At 43.1% G+C, this 27,022-nt stretch overlaps 1 protein-coding gene and 1 long non-coding RNA gene across 11 annotated transcripts in view; one reads left to right on the top strand and one right to left on the bottom strand.

Moving 5' to 3' along the window:
• AUTS2 (activator of transcription and developmental regulator AUTS2) overlaps positions 1-27,022 on the top strand; it is a 778,310-nt gene that overhangs the window by 453,201 nt on the left and 298,087 nt on the right. The window lies entirely within an intron of this gene.
• LOC135283763 (uncharacterized) lies at positions 1,291-24,500 on the bottom strand. 2 transcript variants are annotated; one of them, XR_010349403.1, is made up of 4 exons: positions 24,264-24,500; positions 11,070-14,135; positions 6,114-10,800; positions 1,291-5,487 (listed from the first exon to the last, which is right to left on the bottom strand). It is a non-coding gene; the product is annotated as an uncharacterized LOC135283763 (long non-coding RNA). The 2 variants fall into 2 exon arrangements; XR_010349402.1 differs by having other exon boundaries at positions 6,114-14,135.

The following is a 27,022-nucleotide window of genomic DNA, read 5'->3' on the forward strand; positions in this document are numbered from 1 at the left end:
TCCATTTCTTTTATACCAATAATACTTTTCTTCCTGTTCTGCTTCCGTGATCACTTGTTAAAGCTGATTTTCTTGTAAACTACTTGTGTTCTGACTTCAGCACAAAATGCCACAGCTAAGATTAGCTCTAACCTTCAAACTTCAGACCTTCAGACATCGGAGATGAGCCAACCATATGTAAGTCTTGTCTGTGTGTTTTTAAAAGTGGTAAAGGAAACAAAAAACAAGCACTGTCCTTGCAAGAGAACTGGCAAGCTGCCACCTTAATTTCTCCAGAAGAGCTCAGGTCAGGACAAGTCAATCAAAATCACTTTTCTTGGACAGGAGCTCAGGTACAGCAGTAGAAAATCCCTTTCAGTGGAGGTCTGGAACATTAATCAGGAACTGCAGAGTGCTCTTTTGTAGGACTTTGGGGACCAAGGAAAGCTGACGATGCTTCTGCATGCAGAGTTTTGCTTATGCTTCCCTCATGCTGTCCAGACAGAATCTGAAGACAGCACCCTCATTATTTGGTTTTTTTTGTCACATCACTGTGGATTGTGCTTCAGCACACTGAAAGATTCCTTTGGCACTTTCCTGAGGAGGACACAAAGAACTGTGCAGAAACTCAGTAATTGCACAGGAACCACTGGCTGTAATTACATGCTATGTACAGTACAATGTAAATATGTAGGTAATACAAGCAATTTGTATTTTCTCAACTACATTATTAAATCTGAAAATTGTAAACTACATGGAAATTTGGTTGAGAGTAAAATGGGTAACTTCACATACTGTATTATTGCAGTGTATTATCTCTAGAAGTCTGTCATTACTTTGGAGTTCCATGCTATTTTTCAGATAATAACCAAGTGCTGAGACTTTGTGGCCTTGTCCAGCTCAGAGCTGCAAAGCCCAGCTGTTAATTTGGGTTTAGGAGGTGGTGAATGTTCTCAACTCAGTCTTTAAGTCTTTTTTGGATAGAGAGGAGGATTTTTTTTCATTCAAGCAAGAACAAGACTGACTGATAGCTGTGGCTGTTTATTGCAAATACATGCAAGACACTTAAAGGGAGTGTTGTCATGCCATGAGTAAAACCAGGCTTTCATGCTCACTTACAGGGTTTGCTTCTGCCTGGGGGCTCCCTCAGGTCCATGCCAGGTGTGACTTCACCAGTGAGACCCTCTGACTGCACAGAGGCTTTGCAGGAAGGGCACAGCCAGGTGTCTGAAGGACGCTTTGAGACTTTGTTCAATTGTCCCTGACTTCCAAGCTGAGCAACTCATTTATGTCATGTACACCAACTGCTCTTTGGGGTCTGCTGCTCTTTGAACCTCTCTTTCCTATGCTCTTCTCTCTCCTTTACCCTGCAGAGTGTGGCATTAAGGTTAGGTTATTTATTTACCCACTATGACTATATAAATAAAATTTGTAGTCCTCTTAGTCTAACCCTCTGCACTTCAGTCCTTTTTTCCTTTGCAAATTTGAATTAAAGATACTGAATGAGAGTTTTAGCTTAGAAACAACTGCATTTATTTATTGGTTTTCACACAGAGCATATAGTCAGTCATGAGAGCTGGAAAATGCCTCTGCTCTCTGGTTACATTTGTCTATGTTTTATAATGTATACATGCACTTCTATATGCCTGTTATCAAAGCCCAGCAGTCTGTTGTCTGTTCAGATGGAAAGGTTTGGTTTTCATAGTAAAACTGGCAATCAGGGCACCAGTCCAGGGGCATGTGATCTGCTGAGAGGGTGAAAATAGCCATAAAATCTGCACTGAAAGACTGAGCTCCTCTCAGGAAGACAAAAAGACACAAGGACGAGGTAAAGTGCTGCAAGATAGATAATGATGGTCACCCATCAGTCTTTGTACTCGCCAAAAGGAAGTCACAGCTGTTGCTCTTCTTCACCAGGAATCTTGATTTATTTATGCTCCTTTGCCTTTACACCTGTATCTTCTGGGGCTTCTGGGCTTTCCTGGTAGATTTATTAGCTGCTGTGGAGCAAGGAGGGAGACTTGCAGGGAGGAGGGAAATGGAGGAGAACAGAGAAGAAACAGAAGGAAGACAGAACAGTGGGAGGGAGAGGGAGGAAGAAGATAAGAGACAGATGAATGACGGCAAATGGAAGAGAAATGAGACAAGGAACATGATGGGGGAGAAAAAAGCTGGAAGGGAGCTTTTGAGAGAGCATGTAAAATAGAGGTCTGGTGGAGGATTTCCAGCAAAAGTCATGTAAATCAATGGTGAGTAAATTAATAGGGCAATTGTGCAAATGAGACTCAGTCGTTTAAGCCAAGCGGAATAGATCATGGATGATTTAGGGAGAGCGTAACCCACAGGGCACACCTTTCAATCTCCTGCACATCTGAGGCAGGATGCTGACACGTCAGAAAGTGGAGCAGATGAACAAAATGAGGAACATTAAAAGGGAGGAGGTTGTGAGACAAACTCCAAATGCACAGCAGCATTAAACTCCTCAACACCAGAGCCACATCTTGGGCTGAAGGAAAAACATCCTGGTGCATCCAGTCAGACAATATTATTGTGGTTTTGATACTGCTTCAGCTGCTGATGTGATTGCTAACGTTTATCAGAAGTCCATCAAAAATGCATCCTGCAATTCTTTAAATGGGAAATTTTGCAGAAAAAATTTTGCTCTTTCATGTAGTTGCCAGTACAAACATTTCTGCCACCTGCCATCATTAAACTATGAGTGTGGCTGAAGAAGGAGTCTGGAGCAGCCACCTGGCCAGGGACTGGCAGCACCTGGCTCTGCCCTTGCTGGGTCTCATTCTGTGCCACTTTTGGGACCTGCACCCATGTGTGCACCAAAGCCAGGACACAACTGGGATATGCTCTTGCCTCTCACTGATATTACAGCTGTGCCCACTGCTCCTGGGTGTTGATGAAATTCCAGGAGTTCCAGAGGAACCCAGTTTCTCCAGGATTTATTTAGTGTTCAGACCAGTTAATGTGTGTTTGAGACTATGAAAATCTCCTCCAGCCTTGAGAATGGATTCCTCTGCTCTAGCTCTGAAATAGAACAGGCCATTAAATCCTGGGCCTTTTAAATGCAGTGGTTACTAATGATTGTGAAGGATCACAATTAACCAACTGTTTAAATTAATTTCTGACAGTCATTCTGCCCTATGGGTTTTTGAAAGCATTAGATGTAGTGCCACGTGACCCAGCATATAAAATGTTTTCTTTTACTCTGTCTTCTCTAATTTCAACTCTTTCCAAGGTCTTGGGAAAAAAAGTGTCTTTAAAAGACTTTTTTGTTTGATTTCACCATCTTCCGTCTCTTCTCCTTGAAAGTGGAGTGTGAACTTGATTTTCATTTTACTCAGTAGAAAGTTAAATGCAACCCAGGCGTCCTGTTAAGGATAAATATTTTTCTAAAGGAAACAAAAGAAGTGATGAAAGATGAGGTGGAAAGGGAAACCTTAGTGCTGATGGGGGACAGCTGGATTTTGTCAGTGATGGTAGTTTCTTCCTCCTTGGCCTGCTGCTCTTTCTTGGAGAAAAGCAACATTTTTATCTAAAACTGGTGCTGATAAAATAGCTCTTAGCTTGACAGCATCCCTTTCACAGCCTTGATATTCCTTCCTGAGGTTCAGGTTGGTCTGAAATATTGCTTTGGAAGCCTTGGGATGCAAGTATGAGGCTGTCTTCTTCAGGAGAGTTCTCACCAGCTTGGGGAGAAGCAGAGCTCAATGGGGACCTTCCCTAGAGCTTGGAATTGTTGCTGTGTTTTTCCAGTAAATATTTGCCAAGTTGTGGTGTTTCTCCACGTCACACTGCAGGACTTTATCTCACCTGATGTAGATGTGGGTTGTGACTGACTGAGGGACTTTACGGCCTCTCATTCTGTTCATGCAATGTCTCCTTTATTAAATAAATATGGAATGTATATTATTCCTTTTTAGACTCAGGCTTCAAACAGATGTCATTTATAAATGTTTGGTTATTTATAATTGAAGTTGTGTTTTATAATTGATTTCTAACACAACTGCTGTAAAACTTTAGTGATATCCAGCAACGGTATGAAGGTTAATTAATGAAGAGTTGCAGACTGCAAGGAGATTACTTTTGAGTTATCTTGTAGAATTCCACCCCTAAGCTGCAGCTCTCTGAAATGCTGTAGAATGATTTATGTTTATATGAACTCTTGGGTTCTTGTGTGATCTCCTGCACTACTCAATCATAAAAATCCTGCTTTCCACTCAGTTTCTGGTTACTTTCTCTTCCTTCAGTGTTCGAAGACTGATCTTGCCTTGCTTAGTTAATATACCAGCTTAGAAACTAATTTAAGCAGACTCCTAATCTAAAACCTAAGAGTAAAATATCACCTTCCAAAAGATAATGAACTTCCTTAGGGTTGGGCCCTCTCTGAGCAGGAGCTGTGTAAGACAGACCTTATCAGGCTGGCAGGCCTCCTAGCAGATATGGCTTTTTCCTTTGGATAGATATTTAAAAGTATTGTTCATTCTAAGGAAAACAAACAAGTGTTCTGTCAGTGCTCTAAGCTACCTGAAAATAGGATTTACAGTTCTATATAATTGCATTTTCTTTGTGTTTGCATAGAAGTCATAGCATAGCTGGAAGATGATGGCAATTATAATTTATTATGCTGTAATTGTTACCTAAATGTTTTTGAATAAGCAAAAATCACATCTGTTTAGGAATAAGTTGCACAGCAAGAGAATTCCCTTTGAAATGAATGCTGTGTTCTCAAATTCTGTAACTGTACACATAAAACAACATATTTATTTCCCCACTGAGTCCATTACATTCCCAAGTCAAACTGCATCCTCTCTTCCCTTCCCATATTAAACCCTTTGATTTAATGGAGGTTTTAACTACTGGTTCTTTAGGGAATTTTCAGTAGGCTTTGCACAGATTAGGTTATTGGAAAGTATAGTTATTTTCTTGTAAAGTGGCAGTTCTGTGTCAAAATTGATTTTCTCTGGTGCTGCAGTAGTAAAACAGATAAGCTTCTGCTTTGCATCCAAAATACACCAATATTCCTGCCATGATGTTCTCCTGCTGCCTCCTAACCCAGCTCTCTCACAGGCTGGCTTTGAAATGAAAAGGACACGATGCTGGGCTGCACAGAAAGCCTTTGGACCAGCCATTAATGAATCTCCTTCCCTGTGCATGTGTACAGGTACCAGTGATGGCCATTGTTTAGAAGGAACAGTCCATGCAGAGTGTTGCAGAGCCCTCAGCTGAGGGGTTGGGCACTCTGGTGCCTCTTGGAGCAGCTAGAGCTGAGGATGTTCAGCATCTGGCAGGAAGTCAGTCCCATGCAGCGTTTCCCACACTGTGAAGTGTTGTAGAATGTGTAGACAGGAGAGAAAAAAAAAGTGAATAAATTCTGAGTACATCAGCAGTCCATGTGTGAGCAGCACGGAGAGGTTCTGTCCCTGGATGTCTTGGCCAGCTTTCATCACTAGGATGGGTCTCTCTCACTTGGTCATTCCTTCGCAGGCTGGGCTCCTGAAAGAGGGAGAGCTTGTAAATGAAACTCCAACAAAATGTGTTGGCATACATTGCCTGAGTCAGCCTGGTACTTCTGGAGCTTCAGCAGCCTGATGCAGATTTAGCAGCATTCATTGATCCAGGGAATACCCTAATTTTCAGAGGTTTTCATACTTTTTAAAATTTATATTAATTTTATATTTAATATATATGGCAAAAGATTTCCCCATGTATTTCAATTCACAAATTCTGCTTTTGTTTCTTCCCAAAGTTGCCTAAAGACCAAACGACTGTGTTAAGAATGGGGTAATTTGACCAGCTATATTTATATTATTTATATTTATATTTATATTTATATTTATATTTATATTTATATTATTTATAGTTTTAGTTTTTGTTTTATGCATAAATTTAGTGTAAGTTTTCAGTCAGTCCCTTATTTGTGCAGGAAGGGTTTGTCCATCTGTATTGCTCATGCTGTGAATGGCATTGTTGTTGCAGGCTCTCAAGAGATTAATGTATTTACAGACTTGTGTGAGCCATTGCAGCAATCAATGGTAACAGCCTTTGACAGAGACATAAAGGATCTATTAAATTAGACCTGAGTTCCTATTAAATTACGGCGCATAAAAAGCTGGACTCACCTTATCTGCAGCAGCAATGAATGCTGCTATCAAAGGCTTCAAAGGAAGTTTCCAAGAACAGACAGTCCAGCAGGGCACTGGGGTAATGAGGAGGAAACAGGGATCTGTTGACACCTGCACTGTCTGGGCTGGGGCAGGAGGGAGCAGAAGGTTTCTGCATTGTAGGCATGAAGGCATTCCCCTCCCCTTCAATCAGCTCCCCTCACGCACACTTCTCTTTACTAATTAGATTAGAGACAAATAAAATTAAACTATTAAGGCAATTAAGAAATTCTTAACATTTGATCAGTTAGTTGAATGCAAATCTGTCCTCCATCTCTCTGTGAAGGGCTGATTGCACAGTGCTATGTCCTCAAGCATGTTGGTTTCTGGTTAAGGAAGGCTGTAATAAAATCATAGAACATGCAGGGCTGGGAAGGACATTTAAGTATCATCCAGTCCAACCGCCTGCCATGGTCAGGGACATCTTGAACTAGCTCAGGTCTCTCAGAGCCCTATCCAGACTGACCTTGAATGTTTCCAGGGATGGGGCAGCCACCACCTCTCTGGACAACCTCTGCCAGGGCCTCACCACCTGCCTTGTAAAAAGCTTTCTTCCTTAACATGCTTCAAATACTCAAATTCAAATAAAATAGCCATATCTGTTTTCTCACTGTGTTGCTTCTCTCCCCCATGCTATTCACATGTAATTGCTGCTTTTTGGCCACCACAGACTCTCATTTATCCACAGTCTCAAATTCCTCTTATGTCCACAGTCAGACAAGCTATGTCAACTTCATTTCCAGGACTGGTCATGTGTTCAAAACCCTAATGAATTTGTGATAAATCAAACAAATGCCTGTTGAGTTCACAAAGAACTGTCCCCAAATAGTGAATGAAGGACTTGAATCAATAAGGTTTTATGACTGTATCTCTTTTGGAGGGAAGAGAAGGACAGGAGGTGACAGACAGCTTGGATAGCTTGTACACAAAATTTATGATCTCCTTCATTTTATTGATCTCTTGTCAATAAAACATGCATCATAGTGCGTCTCATACTTGTTTCAGTCTTAATGTTTTTGTACACATTGTTGTGGCCAAAATCAAGTTAGGGCACCTCATTCTTGGGCCCTGCCTTCAAACCCCTGGTGCATCTCAGCTGCATTTCTGAGATTTCACTGCAAAGTTCCCAGAGCTGAGTGGAGTTTCTGGCTCTCTGATAGTACATTCAGTCAACTGGGAAAAAGCTACTGTTTTATTGATTTGAACAAACCAAACTATCCCTAGGAAGACAAAACAAACTCAGCACAGCCAGGGTGAGGTTGCAGCACTGCAGTAACTTCTTCTGGGACCCAGATCTTGACACTACACAGTTGTGTATCTGTACCTTCTGCTACCAATGCAAAGTGGTGCATATATGTGAAAATCTGTTTCCTGCTTATCCAATCTGCCTTGAGGAGGCAATAATGTTGTTAATGCTGTCAGTATTTACTCCATGTTCTAATCGAATGCTGCTACTTGTGCTCCTAGAAAAGTTCAAGTGCCCTTAAAAAGTAGAAGCTTTTCTTGACAGGAAATAAAATTGAGCACTTGATATTAATGGTCTTCTAATTAAAGGCAGAGCAAGCTTGCCTCAATATCCTCATCTCAATGTGTGTCTTTCTGGCTGCATAAATGTGGGTTGACCATTGAAGCTTTAAAGTGTCATTTTGAAGGCAAAACAGACTGAGTTCCCCTCAGTGTTGGCACTTTGGATGTGTTTATCCCATAAACTGCCAGAGTTTTGTTCTTCCAGCTTTCCTAAAGGGCAGCACAGGGCCATGCCTGGAGTGACTGCAGCCAGCAGTGCTGCCCTGGGGTCCCTGGGCTGTGGCTGTGCCCAGGTGGCTCCTGCAGCACTGTCCAGACAGTGTGTGAGGGGCAGGCTGGTGACCTGTGTCACCTTCTGGGCTGCTGAGTGTCCCTGTGCTGCCAGGGCTGTCACACCGGTGCTCTGCACACATAAACAACTTGTGGAATTTCATTAATTCATTCATCAATACGAGCCATTAGAAGAAACTATCTTGTTAACTGGTGTCTTGGATACTAATTGGCAGCTTCTTTTAAACATCAGCCTGCTGCTGCCGAGGATAAAGCCCTGTGGTGCTGGGTGTGAGGAGTGCAGGCAGCCCTCGGGAATGAACTCACCTGCCACCCCTTGGGCATTTTGGAAAGGGGAGCGAGGCAGTAAATATCAGAACAAAATGTTTTCTGCAATTGTAGTTTACCTGAATCCACAATATGTGTTTACTAAACTTCATCTGGGGAAGAAAAGTTTGGGGATAGATGCACAGATATTTAGATGTAGATATAAACACACACACACACTGTGTATGTGCACATCAAATATTGAAGGCAGAGAGAAAACTAAGTTAGAACCCAGAAGATAAGAGACAGGAGGAGGAGATAGAAAGCAGAATTTTCTGTGGAAATGGGTAAGAAATATGCCATGACCTCCCTGTGATGCTGGGACTCCAGGTGATTGAGTGGATGGTGACATCCACAGGGATATTCCTGCCCTTGCCTGGGCCCTCTGTAGGTAGGAGGCCTGGAAAAGCTGACAGTGGGACACCCAGCCCCCCCATCAGTGACCTGCAGGCCTGTCAGCCCCTGGGTGATGGGTGCTCTGCAAGGTCAAACATTTTATACCCTCATAAATAATCTGGGCACGTGATGCACATCTCTCCTCAAAGAACATAGTCACCAGAATTTATTTGGCGTGAAAGTAGAATTCAGAAATTTTACGTAATCTAAGACATGTTGGAGATGGTGCAGATGGAATCAAAGCCCACCATGTTTCTGTCTGCAGGCAGTGGAGCTCATGGTGTTTCCAGTCCCTGTACAGTAATCTGAAGACAGGACATATCAACACACATTTGTTCATTATTTCTTCCTCCTGCCCTTTTTTCTTTTACAGTCTAGGTTTTGTACGTCAAGAAAAATTACAATTACACAAATAATTCAGAATCATGTCCAAAGAAATTGACAATTTTTCACTATTTAGATTCTTGTTGTTCACCTTTTGAGTTCTGTTGTTGCATAATTAACATTTGCCATATTTCAGCTTGTTCTATTGATTGCACAGGTTCTACCAGATCTCTGTGAAATATTCTTATCACAGGAAAGAGCAAGAGTGATAACACTTCCCATTGAGTGCTGTGGGTGAAAGTTAACCAGTGAACTGGATGAAAGTATTCACAATTAACAGCATTAAGTAATTTGGTCTAACTCTTCCTTGCACTCGTGTGCAAATTAAATATTCTATATAGGCTGATTCTCCTCCTTTGGTCACCCACCTGGCAATCACTTGATTGCATTTCCATGGGAAAACTGCCAGGGTTGATTGATGGTGTATGTGGAGAGTCTTGTGCAGGGATTCACCTGAGACGTCCAACCAAATCATTTTGTGGTCTCACCCAGAACTCCCAAACAGAAATAGAGAGCAATCTGTAACAGATCCTCCAAGCCACCATGTTTGTTGGTTTTCCACCACTGGACTGAAGCAGTTGGTTCTTTTTGAAAGATGTTGGTACTCATGAATGCCACTCTCTGTGTGCTTCTGGTCACTTAATTCCTTGTTGGTTCTCTCCTGAAATGTTTGTGTCAGTGGTGAACCTCAGTCCCCAGGGAACTCCTTGCCAGAGTTTTCCTGTGGGTTATTAATCAGCCTGGGTACTTTTTCACTTCCAGTTTCTTTGTAGAATTGGTTGAGTGGGGTTTGCTGCTGTGGTCTGTTGACTCTTCCTCCACCTCTACACTGGATAAAATCTTTGTCCCAGAAGAACCTCCTGCAGCTCCTCTTTCTCTTGTTCCCACTGCCACGTGCTCACAGTTGTGCTCAAGGCTTGGACCCCCTTCGAGCCTCTCCCTCCCCCGCTTTTTTGAATTACTAGCGGGTGACAAATAGCTCCTGCTTTCCACTCCATTTCGCCAGGCACAGCTTCTTCCCTGTCCTCATGAGGTTTCTGACCTTTCAGTCGATGCCTTTTGCAGCCCCGCGGGGGCCTCGGGGGAGCTGTAATGGACTCACGTTAATTGCCTGTTGAAGGACAGAAGCAGTTCCTAGCGGGATGATTGGTGGTCCCCCTGTGAGTACAGCTGTCCTGGTCAGTGAAAAGATTGATCTGACACACACAAACATTTCGGCTCAGTGCTCAGTGTGTCTCCCAGAGCTCGCAATAATCACGGCTCGGGCTGTTTGCTGGGGAGGGGCAAGGCATGATCCATCCCTATCCCCCTGGGGCTGCTGGCAGGTTAGACAGAAGATACCCCACAGACTGCAGGGTAATCCCAAGATTTATAAAGTCAGTCTTATGAGTTGGTATTCTTTCTTTTTTATTGGTCTCGGTGGAATCAAACCTTCCATTCTGGCTTAAGGATGTTCTAATGTGGTTTAAAATGCTAGTGGTGCACTTTTAGAAGTGTACATGCATGCATTCAGAAAAAAAAAATCTCCCATGTGTGCTGAAGTCCAAACATATCTTAAAAAATCAAGAAAGCAGAGGCATGCCTCTTATGCTTCTTTCCTCTGTTTTGTGCAGCTGGATAAACCATTATGTTCTCATTAGAGCTGAGTGTGGGTCAGTTTGCTGAGTTCTGTGCAAATGTTATTTTTTTCCCACTTTTGCTTTGTATACATTCAACCTGTGTTGGGCTTCAAGCTCCAAATCTGAAAGAGAAAGTCAGTCAAAGTCAGCAAATGTGCTTTGGTAGCTGAGGTCAAAACTTTGCACTGTTATCAGCCTGTGCATGTTTTCTATCTGAAAATATTACTCAGGTCAAATCTACATGTTCCTTGGCACATGTTCAACAAAATATGTGTTCAACCTATCCCATGTTTCATCATCTGAAGCCAAGATTTTGCAGAGATGTGGTCACCACACAAATAAGCTTCTCCTGAAGTAAATCCCCAGTAAAGTTTAAAAGGATTGACTTAACTGCTGCTTAAAAAGTTGCAATTCTTAGTTGCTTCATCCTCCCAGCTCCATGTTTCACATCAACCTGAAATGAGATGGTCCTGAATTACATCCCTGCATCCAACCACAGATGACCCTGTGGTGTATAAAATCACATACAAGATCTCATTTTTTTAGACCACACTTTTCTTTATTAAGGCTTGGAGGGAAACCTCAGGACTAAATGTTTTATGTCTCTGGAATGCAGAGTCCCCAGACACCAGGGTCTTACCATGTTCTAGCTGTTGGTTAGGTGTTAAAAATACCACACAGAAATAGGCTATTTTTCACAGTCAGGCTGAAATTTATTTGTGGCAAAACCTAGCAACTATTTAGCTCTTGCACTTTACTATGTTTCTGCTTCTCTGATGTGTGGCCTGGGCAATGAAGTCAGGAAGCAACACTGAGAAAAGAATTCCAGAGACATGGTAAGGATGAGGCAGGTTGCCATATTTTGGGGTTCTAGAGACATCCATCCACAGAGCAGAGAAATAGCATTTCTTGAAGAAGTTGCTGTACTGCAGGTGTCAATCAAAACTGTGTATTTCTGTTCAGAACATTCTGCTCCAGTAATACATTATTTACAAGTGGAGGAAGTTTAGAGAACACCCACCCCTGGCAATTGCTGGGTGCTCTGAGTGTACTGAAGAAAAGCTTTCCTGAGAGTTTCCTGGCCTTGGTGCCAAAGGCACCCTTTTTAGCTGATATTTTAGTCCTGCATTTTATATTTAATAAAGGCATGCATGTGATCTCTGGCTAGGTTCAGGGTTTGAGATGGAAATGTTAGGGCTTTTTAAGCTAGCCTACAGACCACTTAAGTATTTTTAGGCTGAAGAAGAATTTATCCTTTTCTAGTTCAGCCCCAAACACTTCCCAGTAAGAATAAGTAAAATGAATGCTTGAAACAACATAGGAAATAAGATGGGAAGAAGCATCTCTGTTTGCAAGCTGTGGAGCAGTGTCCAGCAAGAAAAGATGGAGTGGCTGGAAAGCAGCCAAGAATCCAAACAAAAGCATCTTCAGAGGTCCAGAATAGCTCCAGTGTCATTGGATTTTAGACAGATTCCACTATGGGAATGAAGCCTTCTTGTCTCCTCTATCTGACATTGTGGATGATTTTAAACAAAAGGATTAAACAAAAATTTTAGCCCTGTTGCCACTTCCATCCTAGTGTTGTCAGTGGGCTGAGGGAGCTGTTACAGTCAGACCATGGCATCAGAGATGTCTGAAGTGTAGAAAACTCACAGACATTCAGCATGCTGAAACAGGTAAATAATATCCAAATATAACATGAAATATGTGACTAGATGAAAAATTGGATGTCTCAGAAAGCTGCATTTCTGTTACTTAAAAAAAATATGTTCATAGCCTTTATAAGAACTTGAAAAATAATATTTCAAATAGAAGGAAAGATTTTGTCTGTGCTCTGAATGTAATGGGGGAAATGGCATTTCAGCCAGCTCTGTGAACTACTCAGTATTGTACAGCAGTGATGGAAAACACTGTGACACCTTTAACACTCAGAAAACACGTGAGACAAGGTTTACAGGAGCTGTAAAATTGAAACTAGATTTGAGGGTAGGGGAATTTTGGAGTAAAAGCTGAACACCAGCCAGGAATGTGCTCAGCCTTTGGACAGCAGTGTTGGCCAGACTGCTCACTTAGTGAGACAAGTGGAATGAAAAGCTGCTTTTCTGAGGATCCTGGTGCCACTGCCTTGCACGGGCCCTTCATTGCAGGCAGCAGCATAGAAGTCTTGCCTGGGGAGAAGGTATTTCCCAAAAAGTGATTTGTTGGTGGGAAAGTCCCTCTGGCTACCTGGGGCAGCGAGGCAGATGCACAGGAAGAGTCCATCCCCTCTGAGGTCCAGCTTATGACCTGACTTCTCACTTCACCCTCTGCTCTTGCCTCAGCCTCTTCCTTTCCCTCTTTCCCCTTTTTTCTGCCCATACTAGTTTTTGTTCCAGAAGCTTCTCTCCCTTTAGTGCATTAGTTCATTAAGAAGCCAGCAATGTAAAATTCATTAACAAAATTTTGAGCAACTCCACAGGCTTGTAGATCTTGACTATTTGGCTCTTAAAATATTTTATATATCTACATTCAGTAGATTTCCAACACTAAAATCCTGCAGTCTGTTTTCTTTCAAGGAAATTCTTGCTTTCTGGGAGAGATCTTATCAGTGCCTTTAGTTTTGTCAGTAACTGTATGCCTGAGGTATAAATATAGAAACTAAACATGGCAGGCATCATAACATTTAGGGGATCATTTTTAACTTGGTGTAGGAGAATTAATTTGGCTTCCAGCGTCATGGTTCTCAGTTTAATGGGAATTTAAAAAGTGTTCTTTTGCTGTAAATGGAGACCTTTAATAAACAAGTGATTTTGTGTTAAAAGTAAATGACTCTTGGAGTATAGGAAACATATGAGGGATCTGTACCAAAGTAAGACCCTCACAGGAGGGACGGTACCTGGCAGCTGGGGTAAAGCAAAGATTCATTTCATTGGATTAGGCTGACACATGAGGAACTCTCAGGGACTTGAACCAGGTTTTGTTCAGCTCTCTGGAAAGACTCACAAAGGCTGGAGTGGGCCCTGGATCAGATTCCAAAGCCTGGGATTACAGGGTGACCTCAGAAGGCAGTAACAATTAGGAAAGTGGTTGTTAATTCATCCCTGGCTGGTGGTTGTGGTTGCACTACAGCTTGGTGTGGGTTTGACAATGAGTTTGAGCTGTGTTTCCCCAGCCACATCTCGTTTGAGACTGGCAAGATGACACATTCCTCTGCCTGTTTCAGTTCTTGTGATCAGGATTTGGCCCAGTGGGTTTGGAAAGAGGTGTGTAATTAATATTGCCAGGGAATTTGAAGGGGTGAACATAGGAGGTCAGTAGCTATGGGAAGAAAATGTCTGTCATCAGTCAGGGATTCTCTACTTAGCTGCTTTGAATGACACCAGGTATTTCTTCATTCCTGAAATTCCTGCCCTGGAAGTCCAATTCTGCAGCTGGTGCAGCAGCAGGGGGAATTGGCTGGCACTGCTAGGACCAAGAACTGTGGAGAGAGAGAGGTGTGGGACATGGATGCTTTTCACTGGAAAGCAAACATGTTTAATTTTGCATATTACCTACACTGAGAAAAAGAAATGACAGAAAATCTGGTTTTATGATTGTAAAAAATGGAGTCATGTTTTGCTTGTTTAGTGGAAAAAGCCCAGAAGTCCTGACCGAGCCATTCTCTGGAGGCTGGCTGCAGATCAGTATCAAAATTTAGCAGCTTGCATCCCTTTCCAGTTCTTATTTTAACACATGAATGTGATTTTGCTCCTTGGCCAGCTGCAGCTCCAAGCACTGAAATTAAACTTAACATGTTTTACAAAATGAATGGAAGGCCAGACAAGAGCATCTTGTTTCCAAGGATCACATAGCCCCTTTTCGGGATTACAGAAACTCTCGTTCTATTAGAATTTGGCAACACAGCTTGAACTGCACAAACACGATGTCTCGTTTATTTGCCAACTGGTGGGAGACGCTCGGGGCCGCTTCTCCACTGGCAGCTGGCTCGGGGAGGTGGCAGAGTCCCCGCCAGGCCGCCATCGGCATGTGGGGCACGCTAGGCCCACAGCCCCACCAGGACCTGCCAGGCCCCACAACCCCACCAGGCCCTGAAGCACCTTCAGGCCCTATATCCCCACCAGGTCCCGCCAGGCACCACAACCCCACCAGGCCCCACAGCCCCACCAGGCCCCACCAGGCTCCACAGCCCCACCAGGCCCCACAGCCCCACCAGGCCCCACCAGGCTCCACAGCCCCACCAGGCCCCACAGCCCCACCAGGCCCTACAGCCCTGCCAGGCCCCACCAGGTCCCGCAGCCCCGCCAGGCCCCACCAGGCCCCACAGCCCTACCAGGCCCCACAGCCCCGCCAGGCCCCACCAGGCCCCACAGCCCCGCCAGGCCCCACCAGGCCCCACAGCCCCACCAGGCCCTACAGCCCTGCCAGGCCCCACCAGGTCCCGCAGCCCCGCCAGGCCCCACCAGGCTGCCCCACAACAGTCTCACATGCAGGCCTGGGCAAGAGACAGTGGGAATTGGAGCCAGCTGGGCCAAGCTAGGCTGCATTTCTCTTGTCTGGTAACAAACTCCCTGCAGGAAATAGCGCGGCTGTCCATGCATCACCTGCTCTCTGCAGACGCCACGCTAATGAACCCCTCAGCTCATTACTGTGCTGTTGCCAGTTCTGTGAAGGCCTTAGGAGGACATATTTCAGCCTTTGTGCACTGTTCTAGGTATTTCTCACCCATGACCTGTCACGTAGAGTCCTTTCTACTGTCTAAGCAGGTGACTCTCAAACACGCTTAAAGACGTTGAACATCACCTTGAAAGATGTTACTGACACTGTGTGAAAATACACACTTCTGTAGCCACTCTGGGAGGTTCTTTCTGGAAATTTTGCCATGAAACACCTGTATGGTTATTTTAGGAATGTCATTGATGCAAATGTGTTTTGAAATCACCCAATGGTTTCATTTGCAGCGTTTGCCTGGAGCTAAGAGTCAGATGTGCCATTCTTTCCCAGTAATAACTGGATGATGGTGTTGACTGGGTAACATTTTGTCCAGAAGCAGAGGATGATTTACACCTTGTGCCACCAGTATGTCCTCTGCAGTCATACTGGAAGTTCATAAGCGCAATATTGACTTTTTTGTAAATGCTTTCAAAATACTTGCTAATTTTCATATTAAGTTTGTCCAGTGTCTGGTGAGCAAGGGTTTGAAAGTAGCAAGTTCAAAGGTTGGTAACAAATAGCTGGATGAAAAATGTCTCGCTTTCTATTAGAGAGTGGCTGTTACTCACTTGTTATTGAGACTACTTACAGTGTGTGCAAGAGGCTGTATAAACTGTTGAAAACATGAGGATGTCTGCCCATTTTTCACTCCTTGGTTTAAGAGATTCATGAAAAAGGCAGAGTGTATATATAGTTTCTCAGCATCAGTCTGAAATTACAGAGTTCTTCATCTGTCTTGAACAAGAAAACTGCCAAGGATTCATCAGCACTGCCTGTGTCTATTTCAGACCATAAATGCCAAGTTTATACACTAAATACTTGAGATATTTTCTTAATGGCTGTCTTCAGACTCCATGAATACTTCTAACCTTTAATATGGTAGAAATAGATTGGACAAAAATAGGTGTAGCTACTGTGTGGCTGCTCTGGGTAAATTATTGCATTGAAACCTAATTGAAATGTTGATTACATGGGTCACTTAGAGCTATTTTGTAGAATTACGTTCAGTCAGATATTGATGCCTTAACTGTAGTGACGTCTTTCTCCTTTCTGATCTGCTTCTTGTCCTTCTTTGCTTCTCTAAAACTATTAGTCTTTTACTTCTGGCTTCCTTTTTAAGCTGTCAGGCTGAGGGCCACGTTAACACCATACCCTAAGAGCTGCAATAGTGGAGGTGCAGCTGCTTTGCCCCACACCCACCTCAGTAACACCATAAATTGCAAGAACCCAAATGATGAGCTGAAAGAAGATACTTACCCTCCATTTGCAAAGCACCCAGGGCAGCTATTGCTTCCCCACAGTAAATCCCAGCCTCATCATCTCTCAGTGGGAAGGGCTCACTGGAAGGCTCTGGCCTGAGCTGCATTTTAATAGCAGATGGTTTCCCAATTACCATTCTGTTTGCATCCTCCCTGCTCTGCCTGGTGACGTTGCCCTTTTGTGGACAATGGGGTCACAGCTTGTCAGTGCTCTCGGGCTTCACCAGGGCTGTTGGGCTGAGGGGGTTTTGTGTTGTTTTGTTTTCCTTGTCAGCAAGAAGGCCGTGATATTTCTGTATCTGGCAGCGTGTCTGCGTGAGACAAGGCAGAGTGAGCGAGGTTGATGTGTGAGTGACAGATCCCTGGGTGACGCCGCTGGGAAGCTCTTGATCTGACTGGTTTGAAGTTGAAAGCTCACTAGGTCACACTGAAAATGGTTGCCACTGGGCATTTCTTTCATCCTTGTTTATTTATTTTCTCTTCCCTTTCCTGAAGTTTTTCTACTCAGAAAGGGGCTTTGCTGTTGTTCCTCATGTTCCTTGTGGTTGGTAGGCTGAATTCTAACCTTCATTATTCCTGATTGCTGTGTGTCTTCTACTTGTTGGTGTTCTGTTTGGTGGGCAGGGGAGAGAAAGGGGAGCCTTCTGCCTTAGAGCTTGGCACCTGTGCCAGGCACTAACCAGGTACAAAATGACCATTTTAAGCAAGCACCAGGTGTTTTTAAATACATGGTGTGTTTATTATTTAGCAACCTGCTGTTCAAAGGTTCTGGCATTTGTCAGCCGGATCAAAACAGAGGAGCCAGGTGGTGATTCTGTGACATTTTCCTCTCCATACCTACAGCGTGTCCTTAACTAGACAGGCATAAAGAACAAGGCATAAATTAACCTGAAAAGACGAGGTGGCATTAGAAGAACCTCTGATCCTCTTGTCAATGCTCTGTTGGCAAAGCTAAAATAGCCACTCTGACAAGAGCCAGGAGAGGATTTCCTCCCCTGTGGATGTTGCCAATAATTTGTCACCTAGCACAGAGGTTGTCACTGTGGTAGTGCTCAGAGTCAAATGCCAAAACCCCATGTTGTGCATCCTGCAAAAGGGTCAGAAAATCATCTGGCACCGAGGGACATCAGGGAGCTGAAACTCTTGCAGGGGGGCTCTTAGGCAGGATAGTGAAAATCCAGGCACTGTCAGTGTATTCAGGAGCTCACAGCAATTTAGGAAGGTTATTAATGGTGCCTTGCAGGTGTTCCTTGGTCCTTCTGCCTCCATATGGCCCTGGGTGCCCAGTGCACTTGGGGCTACCCATTCATCAGGACTGCCATAATACCATTCAGTTCTGCTGAAGTTCTGAGCTTTATCTGACAGCTTCTCTCCGGGGATTAAAAGGGCCCAAATTCAGCTTTAGGCCACCTGATCTAATGAGTCACTAATTACTGCCAATTTCTCATTCTTACACTGAAATACATGAGAGCTGAGTATGAACAAATAACCTCAAACTGGTATGAGCAGGCCTCTGGCATTCAGAAGGAAAAGTTGTAGTGAGGGCTTGGTTCAATCACTGATCTGTCAGATTGCTCAAGGCAGAGAAAATAGGTCTCACTTTAAACTTACACATTGTACCTGGCAATAACTGGTTGTGCAGGTGCCTGAAGTACAACTGCAAAAGAGACCTTTGCTCACTCTGGAAGGAAACACTGAGCCTTGCAGGTTTGTGTTCTCCATCCTACATGGAGATGAGGAATTGTGACATCTGAAACATTTCCTGCACACTGCACATCATCATTGTCCAGATGTGGTATTCCATTATGGTTTGACTTCTCAACCTTGAAAAATTATAATTTGGGCACAGTCTGACAGGCCATCAAGGTACAGCTGATGTCACCAGCCAAATATTGTGTGGGAGCAGAACTGGGAGAGGAGATACATGAAGATGCAGAAGTAGCAGGTTCAGGGTGCTGTTGCCTTTCTCTGCTGTGAAAACTTTTGAAATTTAGCTACAAATGTCCTTGCATGCTTTCATCCATCAGCAGAGCAGATGGATCAGGGGTAACCCAAACAGGAAGCCATCAGCCCCAGCCCTTCTGTAATTCACGGTCAGCTCTGAAGCAGAGGGGACTCATTCCAGTGGGGTGTAGTCCTTGCTGATCTAGGGAAGTAATTAACCCTGCCCTTTCAGGTTTGAGGTATCCATCTAAGCAGTTATCTAAAATGTCTCTCTGAACTAAAAGGAATTGGAATGAATTCTCAGTGCAGATAAATCTGAAATATAATTCGGGGTCATTTTTTGGAGGTGAAGATTTGGCCCACTGGGTTTTGGGCATGGGTGGCTGATTTAACTCCAAGGACAATTTCAACATTTCTGGAGTAAATCCTTTCCTAAGCAGGCCATACCACACTGATGAGAGGGCAAGACAGCAACAAGAAACAGTTGTCAGGAATACCACAAATTTGTATTTCATGGAACTAGGCACTGTGATGATTCGCTGCAGTTAATGAAAAACATTTCTGCTCAGTATATCCACCTGTCCCCCTTTGTTACAAAAATAAAGTCAATCCAAAATGGGATCATTATCTTTAGTGGATGCACTTCACATCACTGAAAACAATTTCAGCTTAGTTAAATAACATGCAGCCTGGAGATTAAAGCTGTCTCCTGTTCAGCTGCAGAGACAAGCAGAGTCGTTTGTACAGAGATCACTTAGAGCTCGATATTCCTTTCAGTAGTAACTTGATGTATCCTATTTTTTTTCCTGTCTGTTATTACATGCTACTAGGTTTTATTTATTTAAATCTCAGCCTCTTTTTGCTGACACAGCAAGGCATAACCAGCGATGTTTAGTAAAACTTAGATGAGCCTCTAAGTGGGCCACTTGTTCTATAAATCTTTAAATATTTCATGTTACTCCTTTAGAAATTGCTGTTGCCAGACTAACCCAATCTGCTTTGAAATGACTAGGGCATAAAATAACAGCTCTTTTAAAATTCTCCAGTGATACAGTTATTTGGTATATTTTTAGGAAGTACCAGACCTTGTGGCCTCTAATGAAAGATCAGCTTTAAACTTGAAGAAGTTTTGCTCCAGAAGGAGCATTCTTTCCAGCCCCTGGACACTGCTAGGATCATGTTGCTCTCCCAGGACATGGCCAGTGGAGCCTTCTGGCCCTTTGAAGTCAGTGGCAAAACTCCCACTGAATTATAATAGAACTGGGTTTTAACCTGAAGAAATAGAGTCTTTGTTGTCTTTTATCACCAAATGCAGATATTCTCCCTGAATTAGCCTGGACTGCCAGTCCTGGAAGAGATTGATGGCTGTGCCAAGCAGCACGATCCCTGGAAGCAGGGAAAGGGGGTTATGTCTTGTGAGAGACCAGAACTTCAGGAAGACAAATTGGATTAGACTGTTTCCACAGAAACTCGGGAGAGCATCATGTGTGGGCTGTTAATGGAAATGCTGCTGCCTGTACACATCCTCCCCTCATGATAAATGTGGCACAGCCCTTGTGCAAATGCGAGTGTTATTACATTAATAGGAACTGTTCCAGCACAATTAAAGCCGTGTTCATTAAGGAAGCCAAGCAGGAATGGTGCTGACCAAGCACTGAATTCCTGGGAAGATGAGGATGCCTCTTCCTTTCCCTTCTGTGTCCCACAGGCAGGCACCTGTGGAATGGGGCAGTGGTTCTGTGGCTGCTCAGCCACCTCATTTAAAGCTGTGAACATCAGAGGTATGAGACTGGAGCTGCAGGGTGAAGAACAGGGAATGATATTTGATAATCCCATGGAAGCAAAGCCAAAGTGATCACTCTCTCTGGCTGTGTTCTAGTTTCCACCAGGGCTCTGAAGCATATAGACATATTTCAGCCAAATTTCCTAGTAAATAAGGACTCATTGAGTATTAAAATTATCAGAAAACAGGCCTCTATGTAAAGGATCTTACTGGTGCCATAATTTAGGGGACAGTGATAGACTGGCATCTTTTTAGACAGGTCAAATTCAGGAGCCATAGCAGAAGAGAGAGACTGAACTCTGGTAACTTCTTAGAGCTCCATCTAGATCTCACAACTTCATCAGCTTCACACAAATCCATAGAACATTTTGGAAAAGTGCCTTTGAATAAGACTAAACAGAAGCACAGCCGGCCAGCTGTGCCATTTCTACCAGGAGAAGGAGCAGAGAGAACAGCTGAATGAGTGAGTTTCTGGATTGCCTCTTGATGTCACAAGGTGTTTGGCACCAGTGGATTCAAAGATGTTCCTGTTCCTGCCCTTCCCAGCCCAGCTGTACCTTCTGTACTGATCACAGCACACAAACGTGTTTATGGGGCTGCACTGGAAGCCAGTTCATAGTATTGTTATTTTTTCAAATACTGAAGTTTTATCAGTTTATTCTTGTGGTTAGATTTGTGTTTTTCTTCTTAAGGTGGGTCACTGTGCCATCAGATTTGGTGTTACAGTAACACACCTGTTCCATGGAGGTGAGCCTTGGAGATTAAATCACCAGGCCTCAGGAAAGCAGTGGTTTAATAAACTTACAGCTAAAATCATCAAGCTACAGCCCCAAGGAGGTTGGAAGCACCAGGAGAACAAAGGAAGGCACTGAACCAGTTTTCACAAATTTACTGCAAATTGGTTTACCTTGGTTTTTACAAATGGGTGTGGGTGAATGCAAAGAACCCAAAAGTTCAGTAATAAAACCACCAGCAATGTGCTCATCAGCACAGCATGGGAACACCTTGAGTCTTCTTGTTTAGGACCCAGCAAAGCTGTGTAATATTTTCATCTTTTTCCCCTACTCTGAAAGCTAAAACTACTTCTATTATTCTGTTGTTCTCTGTTTCTCTAAAAAAAAAAAAAAAAAAAAAAAACCCAAACCAAAACAAAACAAAAAAACTTCAAGGATTTGTTGCAGAGGTAATTCCACCAGCTGTGATGTTGGGAAGTTGGGGTTTCTGCTGGGGTAGAACAGCAATGACTCCTAAAGTATAGCAGCTCCTTCATGTTTCTTGAAGCCAGCCTGCTTACAGAGGGGCAGCAGCACATTCCTGCTACCAAATCTCGGGGATTTGATAAATTACATTGCTTTATGCTGGTATTGGTGACAAGCTTAAAAGGGGATGTTGATGATTGGTTTTAAATTAAGGGAATGGTGTTTGCTTGCCTGTGAAGGCTGAGGTCAGTCAGCTTGGGCACTGTGAGCAGTTCTGTCTCAGATTGTATTCACCTGCATCCCAGGGCAGGGCCTGCAATTTGGGCAGCAGGGGCATCTAACCATGGTTGTGGTGGCAGCACAGAATGGCAAGGACAGAATGATAAATCTACTTTTAGTTTCAGAAAAACAGTTGTAATGGATGGCTCTGTGGGCTCCTTGAGTACATCCTGGGCCTTTACCTCTGGAATTGTCTTGAAAACAAAAAGAAATAAGCCATGGGTCTCAGCAGGGATGTGTAAGTGTGAAACGGGAGAGCAGCTTGGAGTGGTAGGTACTGACAGCTACAGCTGAACTCTTCACTGAGCATATGCAGTAAACAGGAGGGGGAACTGGGAGAAGTTACACACTGCTGTTAGTTACTTCTTCTGCATGTACTCCTCCATGCCTCTCTGAGCTGCCAGACTATGATCAACACAAGCTCTCTGTGAGAGCACAGACATCCTCATCCATCCCCATCCCTCCTCATCCCTCCTCATCCATCCCCTTCCTCTCGTCACCACTGGAGCCCTCATTTCCTCACACACACTCCAGTCTGCTTTACTGCTCCCCTGGTGTCCCTTTATTTTGCACTGAGTGGTACAATACGATCCATTCTGGAAGCACTTCTTGCAAACAGTAAAATACATTTTCTCTGAAGCCAACATCTTGCTTCACATTTGCACCGTTAAATACTGAGCAGAGCAGAGGAAAGTTCCAGGCAAACCAATTGGCTGGAGCTGCTGTGTGCATCTTCCTTTGTTTTTCTTTGGCTGTTTCTGTTAAAATTTAAGGTGCTACACAAGAGTCCAGGGCTCAAATGACTGTTAGCTTTGTTTGATCATATATCTAATTTACTTTAACATGAGATCCTGGCATGCGTTTCTTTAAGAAACTAAATCAATTTTATGCTAAGTGATTTCTCAGAGTAGATTTTTTTTTTATTGTCCTCTCTGCCTAAAGTAAATTAGAGTGATAGCTGGAGCAACCAGGGAATGAAAAGGAGTCAAGTCCTCAAGTCACATTAACAGGCTTGTTGAGGCCTTTAAACAATCATCACCATCAAAGTACTCCATAATAACTGTAAAAAAGCTAATCACAGGTGGCAGTGGGCGTGAAATATGTGGCTCTGTGCTCAATCCTTGGGATAATGGGGGTATTCATGGGATTTCTAGAAGGACTCCTTTGTGCAGCGAGTCATGTGCCTGCTGAGCTGAAAGGACTATTTTGCTCAATTTGTCTAAAAGCGCTGGCTTATGAGATAACTGCAGGGGTTTCACTGCTCAGGTTGTTTTAACCCTTCCCACACAGACAGATTTTGGTCTAATTCCAAGACCTTGTCTATGCTGGGAAATGTCTCCAGTTTCAGGGAGTGGAGCATGTTACTGGTCAAGAACCAAGAGTGAATAAAGACCACCAGTCTTGCTGAGCAGGACCTGGGGCTTTGGCTCTGCCTCTCCACGGATGCTCAGCTTGAGACTCTCATTTTTCTTCCTTGGCAGCACTGGGAACCGTGAGCCCTGGGAAGCACCTTGCACTTGAGGTTCTCAGCCACTGCTGAGATTTAATTCTCAAAGCCTGGAGTATTTAAGGCTTTCAGTTTGGGGGTAGAGTCTCAAGGTACACCAAGCTTTTATTATTATCTGTTTCATTGCAAAAAACCCTCCAATCTCTTGGTGATTTCTAAAGAACCATCCCAAACCATGGAAATGTTTTTGTTGTGCGAAGCCTGCACAATCTAGAAATATTTTCCTTCCTCACTAGAAATAGTTAAAAGAATGCCTGAAACAAGAAATATGTTACCTAAGAGACTCTCAAAAGAGGAAAATATTTTTTACATTAGAAATTCTTCACTTTGAAATGGAAATAAATATTAATCATCTAAATGCACCAAATAGTTAACTACCATAACACATTTATTTAAATTTTAGTCAGTATCTGGAGGTGAAGCAGAGATCAGTGCTGTTTTCTACATAAAGCTAATGGTTGGGTGTTAATTAATATTGCTATTAAGATACACTGTGAAGATTTTAAGTGATGTTTCATGTCCTTCATGTAGTCTCAGAACTCAGGAGAAAAAGAGAAATTGGAAGTTGAATCCCTCTTGTTATTTTGTGTGGTCTCCATGATATTAAAATGGGCTCTAGTCAAGAGTCTAGTTTCAGGTAAGGCTAAACCAAGTCAAAAACCTGTAAAGAAACCATTCCTAGTTGGTTTCTAGGTTGCATTACCACAATGGTGATCCAGGTGACTAAATCTGGTAGTCATGTCAGTATCATTTTTTGAATGCCAGGGTATCGCATTTGCAGGGGAAGATGGTTCTCTGTCAGGTGGGAATGATGGTATGGGCTGAGTGCAAGTGTCACAGGAGTCTGAGTTCTCATCTGATACAAGAAATACCTTCTGAGACCATATATCAGAACTTACAGGAGGATCTCATGTCCTCTCCTTACCTGGCCATTGCTTTGCTGTTGAGTCTTCTCATGGGAAGATTTCCTTTTACCCTTCCTCTCTCCCTTCCCCTTTTCCTTTTTCCTTTCCCCTTTTCCCTTTTCCTTTCCCTTCACCCCAAGCCACCCTGTGCTGCTGGCAGCAGGGCACAGCTCCTGCTCTGTGTCTGCAGAGAACCCAACACAGTGAGGTCACAGTCACAGCCTGCAAAGATCCATGAAACCAATAAATGAGATTCCTGCCCTCAGCATGTCACAGCAGTGACACAGGAGAGACTGAATATCACCACAACTTTCCTGAGTCCAGTTGCCTTCTAGTTCTTAAGGTGGGGGTCCAGAGCCACTTCACCACAAAGAAATTCATGGTATTGATGCCAAGTTGTGCTGAAGCAGGAAGTGTCTGGGAGGATGTAAAAAGCAGGTAAAGAACTGGAATGAGCTGTTTCTGCCTATCCCTCTCTCTTATACACACACAAATCATTTAAATGTGCTTTCTGACACAATGAGTCAGCTGAGCTCTGGGGTTCTTCTGCTCTCCTTAATTTTTATCTCTGTCTCCTTCTACCATTAACATAACCATTATTGAAAGAGAGATGCAAATCCTTAATTTCTGATGTAGATAACAGGAGAATTTTGTATCCATCCCACATCACCCAGCCCAAATAGTCATGGTATCTGGAATGAAAAAATTCCAGCTGTGACCTCAAACCTGTGTCACCTGCAGAGCAGCACAATTGTTTTGCTGTATTGCATTACAAGGAGTAAATTGTGCAGTGTCTCAATGTGTATAACCTGAGGGGTTTTTCTAGGACTGCCTGTGGAAGTCCCTAGTCTGCTAATGTTAAGCTGAGCCATTCTTTGGTAGTGGATCAATTTTAGGTTTTGACTCCTCCCTGTGCTGATTTGGAGTGGAGCTCTGGTTCAAAACACCTGACATTGTTACATGCTGTTTGCCTGGCGCTGGAGGCAAAGAGCACAGGTGAAATCCTCCTTTGCTGATACCATGGCAAAACTTTCATGGATTTCTGCAAAGCCCAGAGTTCCCCACCAGTGAGCTGGCCAGCTGGAAAGTTATCTCAAAGTCGGGGATATTTCAAAACAAATCCTCACCACATTTGTGCCCTAGAGGATGGTGTCCGTGTCCATCTATTTTGGACACCCATAAAGATCCTTTGTAGGTGAAATCCTTTTCCTTTCTTCCACTGCTTGTGCAGTTTGATCCTGCACCTTGCAGCCATTGCCTATTGAAGGTACACATGCTGCTCCATTCACCACCGCAGCCTTTGAAGAGTTAAGCTCTGCAGTCACTCAGAAGGTGGACTTCAGCTTTTCCTCAAGTCTCTATTCATCTCCAGGAACTGAATTTTTCATGCAGTAATTAAAATTTGTAGGTCAAACCTCCCATGGCACCGTTTTCTGCTAATATGGGAGAGCAACGGTCGGATTCGCTTACGCTGCTCTTCGCCGCACTGAGATTTAAAGGATGAAGGGTGACATTTTCCCCCATTTTGTAAATTAATGCCATTGATCTGCCTAACAAGAACAAAGTTAGGCTTCAAAATACCAAATGATAAAGAGATTAAGACTTTAAATGGCTTTCCAAAGACAACCTCTATTGTAAGATTCCAAGCAGAGTATTGAACTTTCAATTAGAATTTCTAATGGACTATTGACTTAAATGGATAAAATGTTGCAAGTGATAGCTTTCAAGATGACAAAAATTGCTTAGTACATTCTGGAATATTACTTTATGAGGCAAATACTGTTCTGGAGGCTGAGTAGTAATAACCCAGGCCCCAGGCAATATTGTTCTGTGTCTCTGTGCGGCAGTTTTTCAAAATTGAACTAATGCATTTTGAAACATTTTTCTCTTTTCATGTTTTGTAAATCTTTGGGAGTGTGAGGTACTTTAACTTTCATGAAAGAATCTTAAATCTCTGGTGATGTAGCTATGATTGCACTCTTTATGAAACACAATCCATCTACTCCAACGCTGTATTTTCACACGTTCTTCCATCTGGGGCACAAACAGTGTGCCCACCTCGTGTGGCTGCTCCTGACTGTGCTCCAGAACGTGCCTGTGCTGCAGTGCCTGTGCTGCAAATAACAGCTGAAACTCTCCCAAATCATCCTGGCACTTTGCTCTGAATTGACTTGAAGGCTTGTTATGAAACACTAGCTCTAGTACATTTTTCAAAGGATATTTTTCAGAGACTAGCCAGCCCTTTCCAGGATAAAGGGTTAATATTATGCTTATGTTACAGTGCATTAAAAACTCTAATTAAAACAGCATTACATTCCCATCTGCCAATCTCCAGTAATCTTCTTTAATTGCAGTAATTAAACTATATTTACATGTTCAGAATACTTGTAATTTAGCAAATTGCACTCTCTGCTCTACATTTAATCAAACAACCAGTTCCAGTATATTTAGTGTGGAAAGAAGTAATTTCAATGTTTTGATTACTATAGCAGATTTGACAGAGTAAGTGCCCCTCTAGTAGAGACTTTGAAAGGGAAGGCAAACATGAAATATAGTCCTGTTCTGATTGTCATGTGAATGCCTAATTACATGTTAGAGGATTAACTATTAAAGGGTACACACTGTTTCGCTTGATTTTTTAGGCACAGCTGACATAACAGATAATAAAGGTTGCCTATTTGAGGCTGTTTGGTGGAATATATAAGCTTTTTATTATTATTATTAGAAGTAGTAAAACTGAGTATTAAATCCTGTGAGTTAGTAAGGTCATAATGCCCCA

The sequence above is a fragment of the Passer domesticus genome, chromosome 19, assembly GCF_036417665.1.
Source record: "Passer domesticus isolate bPasDom1 chromosome 19, bPasDom1.hap1, whole genome shotgun sequence".
NCBI classification, from domain to species: Eukaryota; Metazoa; Chordata; class Aves; order Passeriformes; family Passeridae; genus Passer; species Passer domesticus.